The sequence below is a fragment of the Eulemur rufifrons genome, chromosome 2, assembly GCF_041146395.1.
Source record: "Eulemur rufifrons isolate Redbay chromosome 2, OSU_ERuf_1, whole genome shotgun sequence".
Lineage (NCBI taxonomy): Eukaryota > Metazoa > Chordata > Mammalia > Primates > Lemuridae > Eulemur > Eulemur rufifrons.
This window is the reverse complement of record NC_090984.1, coordinates 75030657-75048060: the sequence shown is the minus strand read 5'-3', so window position 1 is coordinate 75048060 and position 17404 is coordinate 75030657.

Below are 17404 nucleotides of genomic sequence, written 5' to 3'. Positions count from 1 at the left end.
CAATATAGGTGATATGGCCAAAAGTTTCACAGGTAAATTTCTTATAGTATCTCCCAACATTGACTATACAGATCAAAACAAGCATGTCTTGTACAGGAATTAATTTTAAAAGTAAATTGAATGACATTTGCCAAAGTATGATCTGTGGTATATTGCTATCATGTGAAATAGTGATAAGTGATTTTTGTGTATTATAGGGTTGCAGAAGTGAATACATTTGAATGCTGCATATTTTACACTACTCTTGAAGATTTACAAAGCACTTTAGTTTGTTATAGGCTCTGAGCAGTCCTGCATAAAGGAATTTTGTTTAACTTAGTTTAGCTCAGCATGTTCCTGACGTATTTGATCACACAGATTTTTCTTTGTGCTGTTTTTCTGTTAATGATTCTGTTGGTATTTATCTTCACATGAACACTATTTGAGAAATACTTGGCTATGAAGCAGTACATCCTACAGAAAGTTCTCCATAAATATTGTTTCTCATAGTAAAGTTTTTTAAAATTACTTGAGGGGAAGTAAATTCAATATTATATTCTGACAAAGTCCTTGAATGTGGCTATTCTATTGGAGCTAAAATTGGCTTTTCTTATGAATATAGAGCAGCCAGTATAGATATGAACTGTTTGGAAGGGGAGTTCTAGCCTTCACACTGGAAATGCACATTCTGTCTGAGTATGAAATTCTTAGGGGAATATACCTTTCCTTAAATTTTGTGTTCAGTGTTGCTTTAATTTCAAGCGTTTATTGATTGGGAAGAAAGGCCAGAGTTTGTCCTGGTTTGTGTTTATTTATTAGTAATCTGGATTTATTTCTTTCATTTTTTTTCCTCACTAAATTCTTAGAGTTCTTTTTTTCCTAAAAACCTTGTTGTGTGCTCTGGGAAAATGGTTAAATTATTTTGTTCCATATATTTGCATCATTTTCAGATCAAAAATATGTCTTTTCAGTTTTATCTTTGATTACTGCTATTGTTCCTATTCTTCATTTTTTCATGAGGAATACCTATTATGAGGCTTCCACCTTGTCTCATCACATCTCTCATATTCTTGCTGATCAAAAATTTTATCTCGTGGCTCTTTTCTGCTGAACTCTAGAAAAGGAAAGAGTCTTATGTTTATCTTTCTAATAACACTCCATAGTTATTCCAGTCATTATAATCTCCAGGGCAGCTTTTAATTTTTATAATCAAATATTTTTTCTTGTGATCATTTTGCTCCATTCCGCTCCCCCTGTTTCTTTTGGTTTGTGTCATCCTATCATTTTTTTTTTTTTGCTTATAAAACAGATCTTTTAATTTCAATCTTATATCAATAAAACAGAGTTATATTCTACATATATCTTGAGTGATACATTGTGCTGGACAGAAATAACCAGGAACCAGGTTCCTGTTCCTGCTCACTGAAGGCTCACCACAGTATTTATTTATTTATTTGTACTTTTGCTTTTTTTTTCTTTTTAATTTTTTTTTATTTTAAACTTTTATAGGTACATAATAGTTTTATACATTTATGGTGTGCATGTGATGCTTTGATACAGGCTTACAATGTGTAATAATCAAATCAGGATAATTGGGCTATCCATAACCTCAAGCATTTATCATTTCTTTGTATTGGGAATATTCCATTTCTGCTCTTTTAGTTATTTTTAAATATACAATAACTTATTGTTGACTATAGTCACCCTGTTATGTGATTTTTTTAAACTCTGTCTCTTCTGCCCTTGTGCCTGATTTTTTATTCCTAGAAATTGAGAAATCTTCTACTAAACATGCAAAAACTTTCTAAATTTTTTTATCTACATTCTTTTTTCAAGTAATTTTCATACGTGCCATATCTCATTGAATCTACAATGACACCAACTAGCTAACAGTAAGGTGCATCATTATTTTTTGTGCAATTAAGAAAAAGTGTTCCCAAATTATAACATAAATTTCTTAACATATTATTAGCTACATCACAATTTCAGACATGTTAAAATATATCAAAATTATGTGCATTAAAATAAATAAAATGCAATATATTATTGCTTTGAAAGTTCAGTATGTTATTCCTGAGTTTTTTTCAAACAATTTTTTCTTAACACTCATATATTATTTGTGTTTGCTTTGTTTATGTTAAATAAAATTTATGGGAGGTCATTGTTTTGGACTGAGCTCCTGTACTAGGTCCGAACAGATTGTGTTCAGTATCATGTAATCAGATTGAACTCAGAAACAGGCCAGTTTTCCCCAAACAAGGAGATTCACAGGGACTTATCCAAAGGGGCCCAGTCAGTATGAGCTGGTATGATAAGGAAGCCTTCTCTGCATTCACCCTATATGGGAAGTAACTTTGGAAAAACCAATCTGCTTTTTGTTCCTCATTTCTGCTTTCTTCACCCTTTTCTCCTTATAAAGTTCACCCTCTCTGCTCAGGGAGCATCCCCCACTTAGTAGATACTCAATAACTGTTTTTTTTTAATAAATGAGTAATAAATTCCGGTTATCAATGTGACTATTTTACACGTGAGAAAACGAAGGCTAAGAATTACAGACAGTGAGTAAGAAAGCTTGGATTCTAACAAAAGTCAGTCTGACTTCAAAGCCTGTACACTTAGCTGCCAGTCAGCCTTGTCATTAATAATGATTTAGACAATCTTCTCTAATATTTCAGTTTAGAATATCAAGTAGATCTTGATATGTGTGTGATTATTCTCTCAGTTGTCTAAAATTTGAGATGTGGATCAATATTCCTGGTAGTTAAGGAACTTCTACCAGCCAAAGATAACTCTCTACTCACATTTATCAATCCTACTAAGTACTACCTCTCAACACGTAAACCTTCCACTTCATATCATTAGAAAGTCTTAGTGAAATCAGTGTTTTTAATCACCAGAAAAAAAAATGATTATTTAAATTGTACTTGGAAATTCTTGGTGCTTAAAGGGTTTTCAGGAATTAAAAGATCAACTCCATAAAGTATTATTGAAGGTTGTGTGATAGGCAGAAACAAAGATGATGTAGTACTTGTCTGTTACCTCTATATGGTTTTCAAGTACTCCATTTATTGCTAAAATCACCTGGTACTTTGCAGATAGGCATATTAATGCCTTTGTCATGCTAAGCAATATTTTTTAGTTTTCTATTTAAGATCACTGTATATACTAGTTAGAGAAACTGTCATTTAAAAAAAGAGTAATAAAGATATTTTCTTAAGGGAAAAGGAAGGTGAAAATAAATGTAAGCAGAAAATGAGAAAGGAAAAATAAACTAGGAGTTACTTTGGAATATAGCTCCCTTGGAAATATAACTTTTAAATTGCCTTCTAAATTTGATTTTTGCTATGGGAGTTTACACCTGGGGGTTGTCAAAATAAATGCTTTTAGTGCTCTGGATAGCATCATTAATAACAGAATCTACTAGGAAAGTAAAAATGGTGTTAGGACTTCAAAAGCAAAAGAATGCCAATTACGTTCAGAGTGCTTTTTCAGAATACTGCAGAAGAGATTCTACTCTCTTAACTATGAGACCATTGAAGAACGATGGAATAAAACATTCAAGTATAGAATTATACACTCTAGACTAAAACAAACTAAAATTGGTTTCCAGAAAAGAGACAAAATTTAATCTACTAAAACATTTCACTGAAATATCAGGCCATTTATTACTTAGGTTTATTGTAAATTGTCTAACCACCCCCCAATGAGATGAGTAAATTAAAGAATTAAGAAGTTTGGCCTAGAGTATAACTATAATCTAGTATATCAGTTTAAAGGACTGAGTTGGTGTTGAACTCTCTTGGAGTTTATATTTCCTTAGAACTCATAATTTTATGGATCAGGAATTTGGATAAGGCCCAATTAGAAATTTACTCATCCGCATGTGACTTTGACTGGCTTAAGTGAGCAGCTGCTCTGAGGTGTTGAAAACACAAGTTGGTTTCACCCACATGCCTAATGCCTTGGTGAGGATGGACCCTCACCCTTTCCATGTAGCCTCAGGGTCTCCCCATATAGTCTCTGTGGCTAGATAGTCAGAATCCTTACATAGTGCAAACCCACAGCATCCTACTGGTGAGGTTTTGGGCAAGTTACTTAACTTTTCCAAACCCCAAATCCTCTTCATTGCAAACTAAGGATAATAATTGTACCCACCACATTGGAGTGTAGTAAATGGTAATTTGGATAAATGTGTGGTACAATGCCTGGCACATGAGTGAGGATACCTATAAACTGTTATTGCTGAGCTGGACTTTAAGGAATAGGAAGATTTTGCTAAGTATAAAGAAGAGAGAAATATATCCTGCATGGAGTGACTGCTTTGAGCTGAATCACTGTGATGAAAATACCATGGAAAAATAAAGAGGGGGTTTATTTGAAGGAAATAGATATAGGAGGATGCAATATTAAAAAAAATCATTTGTGGATAGGATGGGGATGACATATAATAGAGGATAATGAATTAGTAGAGGGAATATAGCTGGATTGCTAATAACAAAAGCAAATCTTAATTAAAATTAAAAGCATATTGCATCACTGCATAATCTGAATTCTTATGCCTGCTAATGAAGATTTGTCTCTAAATATTAACTGCAGCCGGGCGTGGTGGCTCATGCCTGTAATCCTAGCACTCTGGGAGGCTGAGGCAGGCGGATTGTTTGAGCTCAGGAGTTTGAGGTTGCTGTGAGCTTGATGCCATGGCACTCTAGCCCAGGCAACAGAGTGAGACTTTGTCTCAAAATAAATAAATAAATAAATCAAACAAACATTAACTGCAAAAATGGACTTCTTTGAACCGTTCTGGTTTTCCCAAATGTACAAATATGTACCATGACTCCAAAATTGATATTTTATTTATATGTCAGCATAAAAATTCATACTTCATGGAATAATCTTTTAAAAAACTTATGTCATTAATTTTGATATTAATTCTCCAAAATTCCCTTTTCTAATGAGTTGTCTTTACTATATACAGGTATTGGCTATCTTCCTTTAAGAAAGTTATCTAAACACTGGGTTTCATGAGTTAGCATTATGTTCTATATAAACCAAAGGAAATTGCTAGTACTGACTTTATAATTGAAATTTCATACTCTTGGAAGATAGTTGCAATTTGATCAAAGTTATATTGGAGCTTTGGAAAAAACTGTGCTTAGTGCTGAATAGTTCAAGCTTTATCTTGAAGTCTATAATGTTACTAATTCTCTCCAATCATTAAAAACAAAACTAATTTTGTAATATTATTCCTTTCACTGTGTATAAAATTATAGTAGTTGCTTACCTAATTTGGTAGCCGCAAATATTGTAATTTTCTTATCTGTAATTCATGTTTTTATTCAAATATTTATTGAAAACCTAGTACTTAAATGTCACGTGTACTATGCTCTGTCTTAACATAATATTTGCAACACAGTAAACATAGTATGTATAACTATTATTATTAGTATGGATATTATTGGCATTATCATTATGTTCAGGCAAATAACCAACATAATACAGTTTTGTTAAAATAAAATTAATAAATTTGGAATTATTATTATAATATTTTTACTTTTTATTTTGAAAGAATTATAGACTCATAGGAAGTTGCAAAAGAATGTACAGAGAAGTTGAAATACACTTTACCCAGTTTCCCCACAGTATAGTTTCTTCAGGAAGTTGACATTGGTATAATCCACAGATTTTACTCATATTTTCTCAGTTACGAATACACTGTAGTCCAAAGCTAGGCTGGAAATAAGATACATCTGAGCATCTTCCTACATGCAGACATTAGAGTTTCTGAGGAGTCTCAAAAAATAGCATTATTCTTTCCAGCACAATTTCTGAATGAATTGAAAAATAAAACAAAAATTATCAAACAGATGCCAAATATCACCTTTATTACTCATAAAAGTGAGGTTGGCAAGCACATCTCAGTGTGAGAGCCAAAAGACTTGCTAATTAAACCTCAGAACTAGATAGACTTAACTGCCTAGTCATAAAAGCAAGCTTCCCCTGCTGGAGGGTTAGATCCAGCCTGAAAGAGCAGAGGAGAAAGCTTGCTGCCAGGGTCAGCTACTTACTTTGTGGGGCCTGGTACAAAATAAGAACATGGGGACACTTGTTTAAAAAATTGGGAAAAAGTATCATTAAAGATAATAAAACATAAAGTTTTTCCTTTCTTCCATGGTCTCTCTCTCTCTTTCCCAATTAGTCATGGCATTTTTTTTTTTTTTTTTTTTTTTTTTTTTTTTTTTTTGAGACAGAGTCTCACTCTGTTGCCCAGGCTAGAGTGAGTGCCGTGGCGTCAGCCTAGCTCACAGCAACCTCAAACTCCTGGGCTTAAGCGATCCTACTGCCTCAGCCTCCCAAGTAGCTGGGACTACAGGCATGCGCCACCATGCCCGGCTAATTTTTTGTGTATATATATATATATTTTAGTTGTCCATATAATTTCTTTCTATTTTTAGTAGAGACGGGGTCTCACTCTTGCTCAGGCTGGTCTTGAACTCCTGACCTCGAGCGATCCATCCGCCTCGGCCTCCCAGAGTGCTAGGATTACAGGCGTGAGCCACCGCGCCCGGCCAGTCATGGCATTTTTATTTGTTATTTAATATAGTTCTAATTAAAGAAAAATTAAAATTTTAAAGTATTAGCATAAATTTTACTGTTCATTTTTATATTATGCAATGACAATTTTAATTAAAAATATGAGAATTTAACTCATTCACAGAATTATCAGAATTATACAATCTGTATTTTGTAGCTCAAAAATAACATAGGTATTTTGTTCTTACAACAACAGTGTAAATGATGCACAAAACTAACTCAACCACTTTTATTTCATTTTTTGATATGTACACATTCTACCAACACTCTGCCTTTGGCTTACTGAGTAAGGGATGATTAAAAGGCAAAGGAACTAAGGGTTGTCCTGTATTCCCCTTTCCTTCTATGTCATCCTTTCAGTGTAACACAGAGAAGTAAGAGAAGAAATAAAGGATATGAAAGGATGTCTTGGTTGTTCCTGTTTTTTAGAACATCATTGCCTTCTTTCTGCATTCAAAGCAAGTTCTGATTTGAATGGAAAACTTGGCCTCTCAAGATTGTCAGCACTGCCACCTTTTCAGTTTGGTATGTAACAAGCTTATCTTGAACTCTGCATTTTGTTAAACTACCATATCCACAGGAATACTGTGCTCAGAGGGCATAGTGAATACCATATACTAATGGGGCCACAACAGTAGAGATACATATTGCATTTATCGCTTCTGTTCATAAGTGTGCTCCAGTTTCCTGTAGAACTTCACTTTGATAATATGAATTCAAAGATAAAATTAAGAATTTCAAGATGCAAGGGCAGAGCATCAGATCAAAGTGGGCTCCTCTCAGTAACAGGTTCTTCGTGGCCTCACATGTGTTACAAGCCAGTTCTGCTTGCTCCCTGAAGGTAGCTCACTCCCAAGGCAAAGATCACTCCAAGGGCAGAGCTAATATTAGCATGTTTAGTTTATCTGTGTCAAATTTACCAATTGATGAATCACCACCCTGGTGGAAAAAAGTGTGAAAGATGGAGAGAGGCCCCATGTTACACAAATTGAGTGCTCTCCAGGAGTAGGAAAAAATTATCTAGAATGAGCAAAAAGTATTTTTCTCATTCTTCTTCTGAATCAGGAGTTGACCCTGAAATCTAAATTTGTGAAAATCTCCCAGGTGATAAACCTGTTCAATTGGCTTTAGTTCATTATGTGCCTACATTATCACCACCACAAAAACACAGAGATCCCTTAGAAGGTCTTCCCTCAACCCATTTTTAGAAATAATATATTATAAAGTCAGTATATGCATATACATGGGAAAGGGATTACTTTTCTCACCTCCATTTTAATTAACATATCTATGTTTCTTTAATAAAAATGTTCTTTTCAACACATTTCTTTTCTTTCTTTTCTTTTCTTTTCATCTCAGGGATGTTGGAATATTCTATTCTTTATCAGATGCTGATTTCAAGGTTATGGTCAGTTTATGAAAACTGATTGAGCAGTTTATTTATAAGTTATACTTACAGGTTTATTTATAAATTTTCTATTTTGTTAGATTTCAATAAAACTTTAAAAAGCAACAGAAAATGTGGAGAAAAGATTTTTTTTGTGTTGATATGTGCGTAGAGAAAGTTTTAGGGAATAAGGATAGCGCTTTAGGAGAATAGGGAGGGGTTTGCAGTACCCTGAAGAGGGTGACCTTCAGAACCTAATGTCCCCCTATCTGTGTGTGTTCATTCACGCCAATGCATAAAGTGTCCCATGCTGGAGATGATTCTTGTTTTGCTCTTAGTCATGAGTGATTCTTGCAGAATCAATAGCTAACCACTGTTCAGAGCTTTTAGATATTAGGAATGTTTCCACTGAAAATAGCACAAACAAAAATTTTGACCCATTTTTCCCCATCTTTCCTTTAGCTGTATTTTTAAAGATGTTTGATCCTTTTGAGGGAGTATGATATAGGCTTTAGGCTTTGAGTTATAAGTTAGCTATCTCTGCAGCCTTTCAGCCTACTAACCTCAGCTTGAAAAGTTGGGGAAGCAACCTGAAAAGTTATAAAATTGAAAAATGAGCAAAAAGGAAATGTTTAGAGCAAAAATAAAATTACTAACATTATCACTTAATATATTCAATTTAGATAGTATATATTTTTCAACACATTCTACAAAGCTTTTAGACAATATAAACAAAGTCTATTTAAGAAGTAAAGTTATGGAGGATGATAATCTACAAAAGGAAGAGGTTTGATACTATAGGTAGATGTATTACATGGAAGATGGTTTTTTGAGGCTATTTAAAAACTGTTGAAAAAGTCTGTTATCCTGAATATTTATTGGCCTAACATCATGTCTTGTCCTACATTTGTCCCTTTTATTATCTCCTTCCAAAAATCCCTATCCCTCATGGTGAGGGAATATGCTGATGACAATATTTAAACTCTATTTTTAAAACTCATGAACCAGATCATTAAATATATGGGTGGGTATATGTAAATGTGTGACAGTAACTGTCACATTCTGTCTTCTAATTTACTGTGTTGTGATTAGCATGCTAGTTTATCAAACATTATTTCAACTAATATTATATGCTTATAGTAATAGTTGTTTAATGATAAGGTTTTCTTGCACAATATGGACTCAGCTAACTTGCCTGAGCACATATCCCCATGTCTCAATGCTCAAAAAAGTTTTGATTTTATTTCTGGAACTTATCATCATGTTCCAATGCAGAAATTTCATGATTTTTTTGAAATCTCTTTAATTTAATTTTTATTAATTAATAATCATTATTTATTATCAATAATTATTAATAATTATAATTATTAATTGCTGCTTTTAATCAACCTTCTTTGATTTACTCCCAGCTTATCCTGAGATCTTTCACATTTCTTTTCTATTTATAGAAAATTTAGCCTTTCTTTGGAATAAAGAGTAAATGACAAATTATTCATGACATGACACTTTCCCAGAAGAACTGGATGAAAAATCCTTTCTTTACTTGTTCCCATGTAAAAATCTTTGAGCAGAGATGATCACTGAATCAGAATTAAATAAATAAGGCCTAACATCAGCATCAACATCAACTTTAATCCTTATAGCACTTAGTATACTTTACATTGTATACTTGTGCCTCACCACTATACTTCATGAGTCTTGAGAAAGTAAAATCCCAAATCATTCAGGCATTTCCCAGTGGGTTTGCATATGCCATAGCTTTAAAATTTAAATCTTTGCAATTATTTTGCCACATTAGTTAGCTGTTATCAAAGTGTTGAGAAAATTTAAGATATGTAATTTTGTTAGGAAGAAAACAAAAGAAAGTTACATAGAAGAGTGATGAATGGAGATGAAATAACCTTATGGGCTGCCATGGCTGAGGGCTGGTGGGTGGGCCTATATAATCACTCAGTAATTGTGAAAGTTCAGGTCACCTGGGTACAAGGTCACTAAAAGATGAAGATAAAGCTGAAAACGTAAGTGCATTATTCAAAATCACTAACTCTGCACAGGCAATTTTGTCGAGGGTTAGAACTGATAGATGAAAGCAAACCTGTGATAATGTTATCAAAACTAAAAATTATTTGACATATAATTGAATAATATTTGTGCTTTGGAGAATTGAAATTTTGATTCCTAAAAAATTCAAGTAGGACAGAGTATAGCAGTGAAGCAAAAATCAGATTCCGATATATTTCGAATTAGTACTTTGCTGTTGCAATACACAGTCAGTGGTTTTATTACATTAATTCATATGGCTAGGCTGCCATATTAGGGAATATATAATTGTAAATAAACAATTTAAAATGCAATATACAGTAACTAAAATTCCTTAATAGAATGAAGTGTAATTCTACCAGCATTCGGTGAAATAGATTAATATTATAACATAAAAAAAAAGGAATTAGATATTTGGAGACTCTTTATTATGGCCATTTTAAGATAAGTCAAAATTTAACCTGATTAAATATTATTATTAATACTTATTATTTATTTATATTAAGTACCCCCCCCGAATCTTATAGCTGTCTATAGATATAAACTGTATAGGACCTTCAGCAAATTAATATTTTGAAAATATCTGAATCTGAATATTTAATGTTAAGTTAATCTTGTTTCATTAGAAATTATTTTATAAAAATAAAGCACTTGCATCTAGTTTTAATAACTTCCACATGATTCATTAATTTTTAATTCAACTCACGTATCTAATTAACACCTCTTTAAAAGTGTAGCCAAAATAGAAAATAACCTTCATTCTTGTATATACAAGGGGACCTGGTTTCTATTATATCTAAGTTTTGTTTTGGCACTATGTAATCTAGTCCACATTTCAAAGGTTATTAGCGTACTTGATGCCAAAAGGTCATGCATATTAGCGATAATCAGCTTTTATAAATATTGCTCATTATGCAAATGAATTATTTACAAGCACCATTAGGCCAAAGTGGATGTAAGAACTGGAGTAATAGGTTCTCTGCATTCATTATGAGGCAAAATATTTGACAATAGATAAATTAGGATTTCATCTTGGATTTTAGAATGTAATTTAGAATATACAAAATTTGAGATGTTTCCTAGTTTATAAGTCCTCAAAAAAGGACTGTTTGGGAGACAGAAATGACAATAGATTGGGTGTGAATATTTGAATTCTAGAGACTCATACTTAATGATTTATCTTCAGCATATTGGTAACAAATTATAGGAACTGATGAGATCATCTGAGAAGACACTATAAAAAGGCTGGAGAAGGTTGCAGGATCAATTGTACATCTCATAACATTTTTAACCGTACATTTTTTAAACTATATTGTAGCAACTCTGGATTTTTTTCTGATAGTTTTTATTTTTATTTATGTATATATTTTTGGTTCATTTGTTTTAATAACTTGCTTGGACTAAATTTGCTGAACCTGTCTCCCTCATGGTGTGTAGCCACTAATGTCTCTACTTAATATCTTTTGAAACAGCTTGTTTTATATTTATTACTTGGCTTCCTAGAAGGTTGCCCACAGTCTCTGCATAGCTTAGTGGTCACCCAGTAAATAATTATGTGTTGTCTCCAAACATCTCAAACCAGGAAGTGTTTCCCCCTTTACCAGTGAACCTTAGTGTGGGTTGGGAGCATATTTCAAAGTTCAGTCAATTTTAAAATCTAGCCTGTGTTATTTTTATTTTATGCTGGGTCCTCTTATGTTTCTTCTGCACATATGTGCAACCTCCTGGTCAGCCAGGGATGTATGGAGAGATTATCAAGCCCCTTTATGGCTCTCTTGCATGTGTGATTTCCCTGTTAATTTGCTGACTTTCCCCATCAAGAGTACGCTCTTATTGAAAGCATCGCTAGATTTTTCATCTTTTACATCAGATCAACTGCACCCTCTCCATCAGCAAAGCTGCTAGTTTTCACACCCAGTGCCACCCTTGGAGAACCATTTTTTGTTTTTCAAAAAATAAAAGCAATGCAAAATACTGTGTTTAGCGTGTTCCACTTTTGCATTTTATAGATGACCAATATGTTTATCAAGAACATTAAAGCAATGATTGATATTGAGGTAGATATAAAAAATAATTCCTGACCAAATATAATTTTATAGAAAGTCTAGAGACAAACAGAAAACTCATTATGCCACAGCAGTATTCAGGTACAAAGTGATGGGCTTTTGAATTACCACAGTAGCAGTGGGAATGAAGAGTGTCTCTGTGATGTGAATTGAAAAACATTAAAAATGGATGATGAATATGATTTTGGCATTTTTAACATAGAAAAAGGGTAGAACCATAAATCAAAAGAGAATTCAAGAAAAACTTTGTTTCACAGGAAGACAATACATTATCTTTGAGACACGTTAAAGTTGAAGTGCCAGAAGGAAGGACCTTCAAATGGTAAAGTCTAGTAGGTAGTTGAAAAATGAGACACGAGTGCTCAGGTAAAAGTGAGAACTGGGGATAAGATTTGGAATTCCTTCTCATAGACATGAACATTTAATATATGAGAGGGAATGAGTTTTACTAAGATTATATATGTTACATATGTAATATATGTGTATATGTATAATTGAGTTTTTAAAAATATATTCTCTCTCTCTCCATATGGATACAGAGAGAGAGAGAGAGAGAGAGAAAGAAATTACAAGATAAGGGCAATTACAGAAAAGGTAAGGCCAATCTTAAGAAAATTCTCCCTGAAGGCAAGAGAAAAGGAAAAGAACTCATCAAAGAAGACAAAAAAAGAGGGGGAAAGAAAGTAGGACATGAATTAAGAGAAAGTCTCCTGAGAACTAACATAAATAGAGATTCAACAGAGAAAGCCTGCTTGTGCCAAATGCTGCTGAGTTCTGGTACGTAGGATGACTGAGAACAGGACTTTAGTCATTAGGCTGTCATTGGCGATCTTGGCCACATAACTCCCTGATAACCTAAATTTATGATAATCCATGTTTTAAGCTATTACAACAGAAAATTGAGGTTATGCCTAATTAGATTCATTAAATAAGTTAGTTTATTAGTATTTTCATTATTTTGAAATGGAAAGAAATCAAAATCTCATCGACCTTACATAATAATTATATCAATAATTACTCCTCAAAAGTTTGAATTCTAGTTTTCTTGATTTTGGAATAGATTATTCTAAAAAAGACTTTTTGAATACTGACTTCATGATTGGAATGAACCTAATGCTTTTGTGAATTGTGACTTTAATTTTTATAATAGGCCTCTGAACTAGAGATTGCTTAAGAGGAGTAAGTGCCAGAATGATACAAACCACTCCCTGAGGTTGCACCCCTTACCGACAGTGAGTGAAAACCTTGGGATTCGAGCCCACACCTGTTAGAGCCGGTAATCACTCTGCTAAGGCACACTCCCAAGGAGGTGGGGGTAGGGGGGTGGGGGGAATGGAGCCCTGTGTGCATATACAAACTCACAACAGTGAATATATAAGCAGAATTCCGTCCACTCCTATTCCCAGTGTCATCCTCCATAAATCATACTCTTTCTACATCATCTCTGTACTTCTTCTCCTCTATTGAGCTCCCTTTTTCTCATCTCTCACTTAACTTACATACTGCTGCCTCCCTGATCTTCTCAAAGTATAATAGTGATCATCAAATAAAAAAAAATTACTGTCACCACTTTCTCAGATCTTGTAGTTACTTCTTAACCTTTTCTTTAGTATGACACCACATTTCTCCTTCTATTAGGCTTAATGTTAATTTGTCTTACTCCTTGTCATGGCTTTTACTTTCTCACAACTACATTCACACTAGATTATAAATCATTTAACAGAAAGAACTATATTGTTCAACTTGATGTCCACACCCTTCACACAGTTAAAAACATCTTTGTAATGTTCATTGGATTTGCTGGAGTTTGTGAACGGCATGTAGGTTTCATTGAGTACTTCAGTACTCAGCATCTTTTGCTTTTTAACATTCAATAGATAATTTTTGACTATACTAGTGAATGTGTGAATGAGTGAAGGGAAACTTCTTAATTGTCTAGTAGGGGGTGCGTTGCTCATTAGATAGATATCACAGCTTACCTCCACCCACTCTTGATAAAGTAACCCATGCTTCTGAATAAAGCAGAAAATCAGTAGGTGCTTCTCTCCTTTGCAAATAAAATTCTCATTGAAATCCACTAAAGAAATAGAGATTTGTAATAGGTGGGGGAAAAAAAATCACCCATTAATACCCATAATACAAAGCACCTGGATTCAGATCTAGTTTGGCTTCCAGGTTTGATGAGGGTGATGGGGCATGGATGACTGGAATAAAGACAATGAAAGTCTCAAAATACCACAATGTCTTTGGTAAAATAGAAGTGTATTTCTTGGAAAACAGGAATGATTATCACTTAAATAACTTCTGCAATTTTTGGAGGCCCACAGTGTCTACAGAGTGCAAAATGTACCTGTGGAGTGGGGCAAGGTGTGTAAAAGAAAACAGAACACTGCAGTTTTAACCTTAGGCCAATACATACCTGTAGTCCTTATAACTGAAGTTTGTGGTGACAGAAAACAGAAAGGGGTCATGTGGGTCAGTTTAAAGTAAAATTAGTTGAGAAGTGATTGCTGTTGATAAAAACAGCTTTTTATTACTTAAATTATCACTTTTTAATTGTATTGAAGATGTGTACACAGTCCAAAATAGTGAACTATTTTTATTGGACCTTCACATAATTCCAACAAATTATAAATAGAAATTCCCCTAAAAACTCCATAATTCTTCAAACAGAATTTAGAGATCATTATGAACACTGGTTTTCTACCCCTATAGCTAAGCCATGGATCAAGTTGCCAATAACAACTTAGGAAGAAGAGGATAAAATTATTGGTTGTGTTGTGGTATGAGCACCATAATTACCTACAGAATATTTTTGTTTGGCTGAGTACTGATGGAATTGCTCAAATCGGTGGGTGCTTAATGTCCATGCCAAGAAAACACTCATTGAAATCCACTAAGGAATTAGAGCTTTGTAATAGGTGTGTGGGGGCACAAAGCACCTGCATCCAGATCTATTTGACTTCCAGGTTTGATGAAGGTAGTCGGGGGTAGATGAATGAATAAAGACAATAGAATGCTCTAAATACTGAATAAGTGTGTATTTTGGTATGCTTTCCATATTGAATAAAGGCACAAGCTTCATGAATGTCATTTAAACATTGAAATATCAAGGGTCTTCAAGATTATATTAGAGTATTAGCAATGTTAATTCCAAAATCAGTTAAATTGTCCAGTTTGTCATATTTACTACCTCTAATCATTAAAATTATTGATTTCTTAGTTTTTAAAATTTTCGAGGATCAGTAACAATGGACATCTCAACTTTATAAAATGTTAACAATTTTCAATTCTTGTTGACTACAGATTCATGTTATATAATTTTCTGTACTTACTGTAAAAATGGCAAAAAGTCCCAATAAGCAAAATTGTATAAATGCTTTCAAGTTTTTTTCCCTTAAATATAATATATACCTTTATCATTATGAGAAGAAGGTTATAATGAATTTTGACACTTTGAAGGAGCAATTATATTCTATTGTCTTCCGGTTCTCAGTAGAGAGAATTGGCAACATAATGAAATTGCAACACCCCAAGCAAGAACCAAAACTTATATTCTTTGGAAGTCCTTGGCTTCTTTTATCCTCTCCCTTGCTATAACTAAGCTAGCTTGCTGGAAGATGATCACTTTAAATCAACTATTCCTACACATTGAAGGACTACCACTCATGCTACTCTTAATTCATTTAAAATATATCCATTTGTTTCAACAACCATTCCAAAAGAATACATATGATATCAAACATATATCTTTGTATAATTTGCCTTTTATATTTTTCCTCATATATTTTTCTGCAAACTCTTCTTTATAATATTTAATGAAAAGTGTTGTATTTTATTTTTCAATTAAATATAAATAATCAAATCTTTTCTGGTTTTTTTTCTATGTCCATTGTAGAACTACATAAGATATTACTATCAAATTGAGTTTGAAAAAAATCCATACAAATTATGATTGACTTTCATACTATCATGACTGCTATATTAACCTATGAAATAAGTAGCAAAAAGAAAGTTTCTGCTCCAAAGCACTGTTAGCCCCTATTCAGTCATGTTTTTTGATGTTTTTAATGCTTATAATAAAATCAAATGTGTCAAAACCTTTTTGCAACTTGTATTAATTAGAGAATTGCTAAAATGGCATGGTAGCAAACAACTCAGTGTTCAGTGTGTAGGTAAGTATTGCATGACTGATGCCCATAATATCAATGTTTTGAGAAGTTAATCTCCATACTACTTTCTATATTGCCTACTGATATATTGTATTTTGGTGAAGAGATTTCTTTTCCATTTATTTAATGCATTATTTCAAGGTATCTGAATAGGAAGATAAAACAATTGAAATTACATTGGAGACCTAAGTGCAGATTTAAATGTTAGATGGTTCAGGAAAATGTATACTGTACTGAATTCTGATGGATGGTTTTATCCATATGATACTCCTTTGTACTTAGGGAACAGTATTTTGTCAAGAATGTGATCCTAGCACTGTGATGTTATATTTATAGAAGGCAGGAGCACCAACAGATGCCAAGCATTTAAATGCATGAGTTTGTTTATTCATGAAAACAGACAACCCTGTGAGATGTTATTATCCTATCTTCATTTTACAAATGATAAATCTGATATACACCAAGTATTAGAAATATTTCAGGGCCATATAACTACATATGGCAAAGCTGGGTTGCATTATTTTGTAAAACAAATGCTCTTGCTTTCTTATCCTGTCATGGAACCTGAGAGTTTATTTTTTTAAAACATTTTCTTTCTTTTTTTTTTTTTTTTTTGAGCTCAAACTCCTGGGCTCAAGTGATCCTACTGCCTCAGCTTCCCCAGTAGCTGGGAGTTCAGGCAGGCACCAACCTGCCTGGCTGTTTTTTCCTATGTTTTCGTAGAGATAAGGTCTCACTATGTTGCTCGGGCTTGTCTTGAACTCCTGGCCTCAAACAATCCTCCCGCCAATGCCTCCCAATGTGCTAGGATCACAGGTGTAAACTACCATGCCCAACCAAAAAATCTTTTCTTTAAGACACTAGAATGGAGTGTTGTGTTGATAAGAGCAATAAATCACATTTACATAATCACATCATCTCACTAGAATCTTACAACAATCCTGTATTTAGATAAAGAAACTGACTCATCAGTGTTGTAAGTTCTTATTTTCGTACTACCAGGAAAAATGAAATCAGTGCTCAAATTCAGGAGGACTGTTGCCTAGATCCATGCTTAATTCTCTATGTCAGAGCTGCTCTCAGAAGTTCATCATCTGTCTTCTCACTCAAGCCATTCATCAATACTGATAGGGAGGTAGGATTGGTATTATTGCCTCTGTCTCATAGAT